Source organism: Juglans regia, chromosome 2 (assembly GCF_001411555.2).
Source record: "Juglans regia cultivar Chandler chromosome 2, Walnut 2.0, whole genome shotgun sequence".
NCBI classification, from domain to species: Eukaryota; Viridiplantae; Streptophyta; class Magnoliopsida; order Fagales; family Juglandaceae; genus Juglans; species Juglans regia.
The window spans coordinates 19,963,787-19,973,640 of NC_049902.1; positions in this window are offsets into that span (position 1 = coordinate 19,963,787).

Consider the following 9,854-nt stretch of genomic DNA (forward strand, 5'->3'; position numbering starts at 1 on the left):
TTGTTGCTTGTTTTTGTTGTGTGTCATGTTCTTTTGTTTTTTGGATAGCAAAAACTAGGTTTTTGATACCTGGTTTCAAAACTTTATTTTGTATCTCCAGGTATTGGTATGTAACCACGGTTTTCCTCCGACATAAGTGAGGGTTTATTAATAAAATCGGGACGGGGTCACTCTTGGACAGGTGATTCTCGGCTCCTTATCAAAAAAAAAAAAAAACTTCAAGCACAAAAGATATTATCAACATATATATCAATTAGAGACATATGACATAGATTTATATATATATATATATATAGTACCAGTCTTCCTTCTTTAACAAAAGAATTAAAATATTTATCATTAACTAGATGGAGCTAGAATGTTATAAAGAACAAGAAAAAAAAATATAAGTCATGCATAAAATAGATAAAATTTAAAAAAATAAGAAAAGTTTGAAGGAGACTCAAAGGAAAATAGAAAATGATTACATACCACACTACAAACACAGTAATTCATTTTGTCTTTGGATTTTTTTGTCTCCAAGAATGCTCCAAGAACTTCAAGTTCTAGTGTCTTGATTTTGGAGTTTCGTCCTAGAACTAGTCAGTCTCTTACGTGCATGGATGGTACCGGGGGCTGCCCCCCCCCCCCCCCCCACGTCGCATGTAAAGACACGCACGTTTGCGGAATTGGTTTCCCAGGTTCCTCAGGCTCTCCCTGAGGTCTCGATACCATTCAGGCCACCAAAATGTGTTGAAGGTGAGTTCTTTGTGCAATTTACTAAGAAGGAGTTGGATCGTTCGGTAGTTCCTTTTCGGTTCTCTATGGTTTTAAAATTCTTAAGGCAAAGACCATCTTTGGATCGCATCAGAGGGTTCATTCACAGCAGATGGGGACTAACGAAACAGCCAGTAGTTTCAGCTATGCGGAAGGCTCGGAATGTCTTTGTGAGATTTTCAGATGAAGATGATTTCTTGAAATCATTGTCCCGTGAAAGCTGTGATATTGAAGGGGTTGCTTATAGACCCTTTCAATGGTCTACAGATTTTACTGAAGATGAGGAACCATCATTGGTTCCAGTTTGGATCATGTTGCCCGGATTACCTCCGAATCTTTATCAAGAAGCGTTCTTGCGGAATATTGTTGCACCGATTGGAATCTTTTTAAGGAGAGATAATGCGACACGCTGTACCGATGGTGCAAGGGTGTGTGTTCTGATGAATATCGATCATGAGCTAATTCATTCCATTTGGATTGGGACACCGAGACATCCTACAAGCATTTTCCAAGAAATTGAGTATGAAACATTGCCTGCATTTTGTTCCGTGTGCAAGGTGCAAGGGCATAACGTAAAGACGTGTAAGGCAAACAAGAAAGAAGGAAAGAGCAGCAAGAGCTTGAAGGTTATTAAGTCAAGTAAAATCTGGGTGCCAAAAGATAAAGAAGATGATGCGAAGATTACTACAGATCATTCGGGGAAAACCTCAGAGTCCCCTATTTTGGCATTGGAAGATGTTGAGATTGAGGTGCCGGTCTTGGATGGTGGCAAGGATGTAGGGAAGTCGAAGTTGGTGTCTGAGAGTGTTATCGAAGAAATGGAGGCCCCCGAGCAGAGGTTGATCTGTGGAGAGGCCAGCGGGACTTTACCAGCGGAGGAGTTGGTCTATTTACCAATAATAACTCATGATCTGTCTGTTGGAGTTGGTGGCCAATTAGAACCCAGAAGGGTGGAATTCATCGAGACAATTCCAGTAGTGGAAGTTGCAGTGCAGAAAGACGATGCTGTAGTGACTGGCCAATTAGAACCAAGAAGGGTGGAATTCATCGAGACATCATCTGTAGCGGAGGATGCTGTGTAGCTAGAGTCCAGAATTGACGTGGTGTCAAGCGGGAATATCCCAGTAGCAGAAGGAGAGGTGCAGATAGTTCCGACAGATTTGCAGATGGAGTCCAAATCAGAGGATGAAGGTAAGTATCCCCACCAAGGTAAACAAAAAGATGATTTTTCAGATTCTGATTTAGTAGTTAGGAAGTCTCCTAGTAAGCATTTGTTACGTAGGTCCTATAGGGTTCCTAGCAAGCCCTCTAAGCAGAATCCTTGATTAATAAATTGTTATTTTGGAACATCTGAGGCCTTGGTACCTCGAGGAAACGATTGAGGGGGCTTGTACGTGAGCTGCATCCTGTTATTCTTTTTATTGCAGAACCGTTTAGGGATGATTCTCATTTGAGTTATTGGAAGACGTTTCTAGAATTTGATGAGTGTCTTTCTAATGCAAATCAAGAAGGTAAGCTTTGGTGTTTTTGGAAGGCTGGTTTGAAGGTGGAGGTTATGGGTGTTTTATTGATCTCTTCGGTTTATGCAAAGTGTCGGTTTTTAGATCGGAGGCCTTTGTGGTCTAATTTACTTAGTGTTAATAATTTACAGTTTCCTCATGTGATTATTGGGGATTTTAATGTCATTTGTAATGATAATGAAAGAAGAGGGGGAAATCCTAGGATGCTTATTGCAATGGAGGATTTTTGTTCCTTTATTGATGATGGCAGATTTGTTGAGATGCCTTTTTTAGGTAATGGCTTTTCTTGGTGCAACGGACGATTAGGAATGGCGCGTTCATGGGCTAGACTGGATAGAGCTTTATGTAATTCCAAGTTTAAGGATCTTTATCCGTCGGGTAGAATTCAATATCTTCCTAGGAGGACTTCAGATCACTCCCCTATGGTATTGGGTCACTTGGTTTCATCTGCTAGGTATGGTCACACATCTTTTAAATTTCAATATATGTGGACTAATCATGACGATTTTTGGAGATGTGTTTCTAGTTCTTGGCAGGTGGAGGTTAATGGTACGGGTTTGTGGAAGCTAGCTGCTAAATTGAAGAGGTTAAAATTGGTTCTTAAATCTTGGAACAAGGAAGTGTTTGGCTGGACAGGAAAGCATATTAAAGAGTTAAAAGCTAAAGTGGAGGAAGGTGAATTAAGACTTCAAGAATGTTACTCAGAGGATGTAGAAGCTGACGTTTTAGCGAACAAGGTTGAGCTTGATGTCTGGTTACAAAGGGATGAGTCTCGTATTGCTCAACAAGTCAAACAAAAGTGGGTATCGCAAGGTGAGGTTTCGACTGCTTTCTTTAAAGCTTTGCAGAATAACAAACATAATATGGTGGTAGAAATGAAGCTCTCTGATGGCAGAGTGCTTAACTCGCCTGAAGATATCCATGAGGCTGCGTGTGTTTATTTTGAGGATTTCCTCAAAGCTAAAGCAACCAGTTCTTTGCCAGATTTGGTTGGGTTAATTTCTGAGGAAGTTTCGGAGGAGGAAAATCAATTTTTTGGTAGTATTCCGTCGGTTGGGGAAGTAAAAGATGCACTTTTTTCTATTCCGGTAGATAGTAGTCCGAGGCCGGATGGATTTGGCTCGGGTTTTTTTCAGCATTGTTGGTCCTTGGTGTATCAAGATTTATTGGAAGCTGTTAGTGATTTCTTTGGCGGGGCTGTCTTACCAAGGTTTTACTCTGCCTCTTATATTGTCTTAATTCCTAAAGTTCAGAATCCTACGTCGTTTGGGAATTTTAGGCCCATTAGTCTTTGTTCAGTGGTCTATAAAATTTGTTCTAAAATTTTAGTGAACAGATTTACTTCAGTTTTCAGTAGGATTATTTCTATGGAACAGGGAGCTTTTTTGCCTGGTAGAAGTATTTTTGAAAATATTAGTCTTACCCAGGAGCTTATTCATGATATAAACAAGCCAATTCGAGGAGGTAATATTATGATGAAAATTGATTTTGCAAAAGCTTATGACACTATTGACTGGGGTTTTTTAAGTCATATTTTGAAAGCTTTTGGGTTTTCCCCGAAGGTTTGTCATTTGTTAGTTCAATGTGTTACTACACCTTGGTATTCTGTGGTTATGAATGGTGTCGCCAAAGGTTTTTTCAGGGGTGGACGTGGTCTCCGTCAAGGAGATCCTCTATCTCCTTACTTGTTCATTTTGGTAGAAGAAGTTCTCTCTCGGCTGTTAAAAAATAAATTTGAATTGGGGAGAATTAAAAGTTTTTCTCATCCTAGACATGGTCCTGTTATTTCTCATCTTTTATATGCTAATGACATGGTAATTTTTGCAAATGGAGGAAAGTCTTCAGTTTCGGAAATTGTTGAAGTTCTTTGTATTTATGCTGAGTGGTCTGGTCAACAGGTAAATAGTGCCAAGTCTTCTATCTTTTTTTCTAAAAGAATTAATTCTGTTAGACGTAGACACCTTTTATTGAATACACAGTTCACGGAAGGGGTGTTCCCGGTCAAGTACTTAGGGGTGCCTATTGTTTCTAGTAGATTGAAGTTAATTCATTTTCAGGAGGTTATTCAAAAAATTCGAAAGAAGATTGAAGGTTGGAAGGTGAGTTTTCTCTCCACAGGGGCGAGAGTCATTTTATTAAAGCATGTGTTGTCGAGTATGCTAATTCATTTGTTATCTGTGATGCAGGTTCCAAAATTAGTGTTGCTTCAGTTTAATAAATTATTTAGCACTTTTTTTTGGGGCTCATTTAATGGGAGTCCCAAGAGGAAATGGATTAAATGGGACAGATTATGCAAACCTGTTGATGAAGGAGGGGTTGGTTTGAGAAGTTTTGTTGATGTGCAAAGATCATTGCATCTTAAATTTGCCTGGAATTTGTTAAGTTCAGATTCTTTATGGAAAAGATTTTTTTGTGCTAAATACTTGCATGGTCAGCATCCGCTTGAGCTTAATCCATCTAGAGGCACTAAGTTTTGGAAAGCAATTGTAAAAGAAATTCCTGTTGTACTTTCACGTTGCAGGTGGAAGATTAGGGAGGGGAACGTGTCGTTCTGGAGAGACAGTTGGCTAAATTCTGGTCCTCTAATGGAGCAGTATCAGATGGTGGGTGATCCGAAATTGAAGGTGAAAGATTGTATGATTAATAACAATTGGGATATGGAGCAACTTGAGCAGCTAGTAGGGCCTGAAAAAATGGAGGATATAGTCAATGAAGTTAGTAGTAGGAGGAATGGTAAGGATCAGCTTATTTGGTTGGAAAATTCGGATGGGTCTTTCACAAACAAAACTGCCTGGTCTTTTGTTTGGATTCGTAATCCTAATTGTCAATGGTCGGATTGGATTTGGAATTCAGCTTTACCTAAGAAGTTTTCTGTGCTTATGTGGAAGGCCTTAAACTCATGCCTTGCAGTGGATGATCGTATAAGGAGAATTGGTGTGCCTTTAGTCTCGAAATGTGAATGTTGTAGGGACGGGGCCATTGAGGATATTAATCATGTGTTATATAGTGGTAATATTGCTAAGGCTATTTGGAAGTTTAGTTATAATATTTTGGGTATTCCGTTTGTCCCGAATCGGTCTTGGAGGGCAACTGTTGAGGCCTGGTTCCGAAGAGCATCGAAGTCCTCTCAGTTAGGTATTCTAATGGGAGTTATTCCTGTCATTATCACTTGGAATTTATGGAAATGGAGATGTACAGCGAGACTGGAAGGTAGGAAGGAGAAGGTTCAGGTTTTATGGCGATTGATAAAGTATTGGATTAATTGGGTGGGTATTAAGATTCACAAGGATTCACGGCTTGTGGAAAAGGATGTACAGATATTGAAGTCTTTGAATCTTTCTATTAATTTTAAAAAAAGAGGGGTTTCAATGGTAGTTAGATGGGAGAGGCCGAAGAAAGATTGGTTTAAACTGAATGTGGACGGAAGTAGTATTAATAATCCTGGTATTTTGGGTGCAGGAGGAGTAGTAAGAAATGAGTTTGGGAAGATGGTTTTTTCGTTTGCTAAATCCATTGGGAGTGGTAGTAATAATCTTGCAAAAGTTATTGCCTTGAGAAGAGGGATTGAACATTGTAAACGTTTGGGGCTTAATAATATTAATATTGAAATGGACTCGCTTTTGGTTGTTAATTGGGTTCAGGACAAAAGATGTACTCTCTGGTACTTAGAGGATTTTTGGGAAGATATTATGAATATGTTGGCAGAGATGAATTTCTCTATTAAGCATATTTATAGGGAAGGTAATAAGGCTGCAGATTTTTTGGCTCGATTGGGTAGTAATGGGGTCTCTCATGAGTGGTTAGGGCAGATGGATGTTCCTCATCTATTAAGAGGTATTCTTAGAACTGATTCATGTGGTTTGGCTTATCTCAGGTAGTGTGGTTGTATTTAGGATTGAGTGTCAGTTCTCTTATTTTCATAATATTCCTTTAGTGTTTTATTTTGGTTTTGTTCTCTTATTAGTTTTTTTGTTTGAGTTTTGAGTTGGTGTCTGGTGCTTGGGGCTTAATTAGTCTTTCTTATTATTGTAAAGCCCGAGTACATATTTTTGTTACCACGGTATTCCTCCGCCACAAGTGAGGGCTTATTAATAAAATTGGGTGGGGATCACTATTGGACAGGTGATTTCTCACTCTTTGATAAAACATACCACACTACAATGCATCTGGGTTTTTCTAGCATCAAATTTGGCTAGAAATGGTGCTTAAATGGTCGCAATAGATCATTTGTGGCCATTTTTATCGTCATTGGCTCGCCCCTTAATTTTTGTCCCAATGGACACTTTTACCGGCCATCCATCTACTGGCCACAATAAATGGGTTTTCCGGGGATATAGTTCGTTCCAAATAGCCTGCCATATTTTCGAAAGTGGAGGGAGTATATTTGTAACACCCCACGAAAGTCTACCAAGAGGCCCTATGGATAATGGACCTTGTTAAAGGAGTTACTATCTTGAGGACCTTAAGGATAAAGCCCAAGACACATTGTGGACTTTAATTAGGAAAAGAACAGACTAAAAGCATAGAGAGATAATTGATGCAAATCATTCACTATTCCTACACTACCTTTGTGATCCCCAAGCATGGATGAAGGAACCATGGTGTTCTTCCATCCCACGACACCTACACTTCAGTTTGACCCCATGGAATTGAAGGAAGATTGAGTAGATCATTGATGAATGCAAATGGTTCATCTCGGCAAACACCAACTCATCCCTTCCTCTTCCACCTTCAAGACAAGTGTCCTTCACTCTCTTCGATCTATTTGTTACTCAATGGAGGATTATTCTTCATCCATTAGACTCAAGAAACTAACCTAGTTGAAAGAACTAGCAATAGAAGGCCACTATTTTGAGAAAACAAGGATGTAACCAATTACAAATCCAACCAAGCCATGGGAACTTATTTTCTAAACTTTCTTGCATCCCACGCCCCCACAAGATTAGAAATCATAGACACTAAGATTCCCTAGCTGCACACAAGAAACTAATGATGAAGCTTCAAGTTAACCTAGCCAAAACCACCATGGTTGTAGCTAAAGTGAGCAATCAGGTGAACCATGGTAAAGGGTGTGTTTTGAGTGATCATCCGCCCCTTACAAAGCATATAAATACAACCCTTCCTACCTAACTTCACCTCATACCACTTACGAAAGCTATTGAGTGAGTTAGAAAGAAAGAGCCTTTTTAAAATAAAAAAAAAAAAGTGAAGAAAGAGCCCTAGCCGAGTGCTTGTAGGAGAACCTCCAAGACTCTGAGTAATCTATCCCTTGTGTCTTAATAATTCATGAGTAAAGCATGTTGAGTTGAGCATGAAGGTGCATGTTCAAAATAGATCGTGATGATAGTATCATAAGTGTTTCTTATGCCAAGGTTATAAAGTTACAACATGCAGTATCTTGGGTTGATCATCATTCCTATCTTGAGGTTACTATTGGTTTTAATGCATTGAGTTAAATGGAATAAAGAGGTTAGTATCAATTAGGTTTTGATTTAATCAACTATGAGTATATGAATTTCATGCATAAAGTTGGTGCACACTTAGAGTTTAACTTAAGAAGCATGATCACTTAGCATAAGCAATAGCCTTGATTTCTTAAAGGTTGATATGAAACACATGCCACGGCTATGCTAAGAAACACCATCATATAAGGTGCCTTGCCTTGGAATAGGCCACGACCTTAGCTAAGAAAGGTCACAAAGTTTAGAAAAATCATTTGATTGAAAACATGGCTAGTTCTTAATAATTATCAATATTGTAACTCCTAACACATCCTTTATTTCGGACATCACTTTCACATACCTAGAAAGTTTGTAAGTTGGCCTCTAATTTACTCTTGGATAACATTCATATGACTTTGTATAAACACTTCATTCATGTGACGACCAAGATTTTTGCTAAGCTTTCTATACATTTTATTACATATTATTAATTCGGGTAAAGAGAGGAGGAATAACCCATTGAGAAATTAGGTTGGAATAGAAGTCATATGAGATATTGAGGAAGGCCAAGCCCATGAGGAATTCAGCCTTGTAGTGGAATTAGGGTTTTGGAGCCCATTGGAATTAGGGTACACGCCTACCTTAAGGACTGGATTCCCTTATGTCATACATGCAAGGAGGTTTTCTTGCGAGGTGATAGTATGGTGACACTTGTCACTATGGGGGAGAGTTTCTTGAAGGAAGATGAAGTGACATGAAAAGCTAGAACTTGAGGAAAGCCTAAAGGGCATGCACGATAACCACAGAGGGACATGATTGATTTTTGCCATTTGTCATGCATGCAAACGGAAGGTGAAGATGTCTTATCTTGGGAAAGTGCAAGATCTTGTTGGAAGGAGCTACATTCTTACTAGGGTTTCTAGAAGGATTTTTGTAAGGATGGCTAGGGCAAGGAAGTTTGTGCACTTATGTCACCTTTGTGACCACCCATTGGTGGAAGAAAATCCTCTTGGGAAGAGATGGATATTTCGGCCACCATGCACACACACACTCCTCATGTGCCACTTGGCACACATGCACACTTGTAGGAGATTGATGAAGATCCTAGCTAAATAAAAGACCCTATTGCCATAAGGTTCATTGAACCAAGACACAAGATGAAGGGCAATTAGGGGATGAAGGTTTTGGTCTTGAGAAGAAGGCGCCACTTGTCCAAAAAGCTCCTTTGTGTTCCTAACACAATCTAATGATGGAAAAGGAGAAGAGGCTCAAGGGTGACGTGCCACTTGGCATCCATGCAAATGAGCTTAGCTTGTTCAAGAAGCCTCTTATGTCTATAAAAGGGGAGGATGCTAAAAACCCCTTTTTTTAGTCACTTGGAGAACTTTCTCCTGAAGCGTTCAACCACCACATTTCTCTCTACTTTTCATCACTTTCTCACCATCCAAACACCACTCACGATACTCTCTTTCTTTCAAATACCATTTTGAGGGCAATCAAAGTTAGAGGATACCTTCTAAGGAAGAAATCACGTAAGATATGAAGCCAAAAACCAATTTTCCATTTCACCACGCACACGGCCATGAGAGGCAAGTTTCTGTTTTTGCAAGCTCGCCATGAATTCATGCTCTCACGCACACGCACTCAAGCTAGAGGAAGTTAGCTCTTGTCTTGTAGAGTTTCCCATATGAGCTAACACATATACACACGGTTTTAGGGTTTGTTTTAAACTAGGGTTTAAGTTGATGCAAGTTTCAGACATGAGGGATGGAGGTCCAAAATATTGGGAGTTCTTCCTTAGACTAAATGACATGATCTTACACATACACACACGGGTTAGGGTTTTAAATAACCAAACCTAATGGTTTTTGTATATATATTTTTAGCTTGCTTATTTGTCAATTGTGAATTTTTGTAAGTAGAATTCTAACTTGTGCTTCATATTTTATGTATATGCAATGTGAACTTGTTGTTTGGCTGTATGATTATGCTTCATATGATGATATTCTTCTATGTGATATAATCGAATCCTCATGTGAATGATAAACCTATGATTGAAATAGTATGTTGTGGTTATCTTATATCATTAATATGAAGTGGAATGCCATATTAAGGGTTTTATATTTTTGCATGATTC